The sequence below is a fragment of the Andrena cerasifolii genome, chromosome 12 (assembly GCF_050908995.1).
Source record: "Andrena cerasifolii isolate SP2316 chromosome 12, iyAndCera1_principal, whole genome shotgun sequence".
In the NCBI taxonomy this organism is placed as follows: domain Eukaryota; kingdom Metazoa; phylum Arthropoda; class Insecta; order Hymenoptera; family Andrenidae; genus Andrena; species Andrena cerasifolii.
The window spans coordinates 5,452,944-5,453,906 of record NC_135129.1 but is presented as its reverse complement, the minus strand read 5'-3'; positions in this window follow the sequence as shown (position 1 = coordinate 5,453,906).

The window sequence follows — 963 nt, the reverse complement described above, 5'->3', positions numbered from 1 at the left end:
TCAAACCTTCAGGCTTATTCACGATGAAACATTTCAGGCGCGTGATTGGTTACTCGGCATTTCGAGAGAGGCGCAAGCGTCGAGCAACTGGACAAACGGTCAGTGTAGCTGGCAGTGCATGGAAATCAGACTTTCACTACACGCGCGGCAACTACGGAGAACTGGAGCTGTGGAATATCGCTCTGTCAATAATTCCTCAAGTTTATTAAAAGCTGCAACAATCTGGTGAGTTAATATGGTATTTAGTAATGGCAAGTTGATCTTAAGCGAACATAAATATATTCAGCTTCACGTATAAGATTCTTTTTGTAAAATCTACAAAATGGCGTTGGCTACGTCTTGTTATTCGAATTTCATACACTTTCCATGTTGAAAGATCGGATGTATAACGATAATGTAAGGAGATTATGTTTTTCCTGTGTTGTTTGCGGTTGAAAGTGAATAGGAATAGTAAACATGTGCTTTCTGAATTTGCCAAGCAGTATTTCTGTGATATTTCGATTTCTTTCTGCATTGATGTGTGGTACGTTTAAGTAATTATTTTCAATATGTCTTTATTGAACTAAACTGATAGTTCGTAATGAAATATTAGTTTCGAAGGAATGCGACAGTATTCAGTATTTTGATGTGTAAAATTATGTTTACAAAATTTATGCATTTGCATTAACTATACCGTGTAATTCAAAGCTGATACGGTCTCTATGAAAAATTATGTCTTTTTCTGTATAGTGTGAAAATGAATAGATATGGAAATATATTCTATATATTTATCGACTGAGCAAAACATATTTTGTCAATTCGTCAAGCAGAATTTTCGTCGCATTTCGATTTTTTTCTTTTGATTTTATGTACATATAGCGGAGTTGAATCTCATTTAAATAATTATTATTGAATTAAACGGTTGAATGATGATTTGTTCGAATAAATTTTCAAGTTTATAAATACCTACAATTGGTATTATCT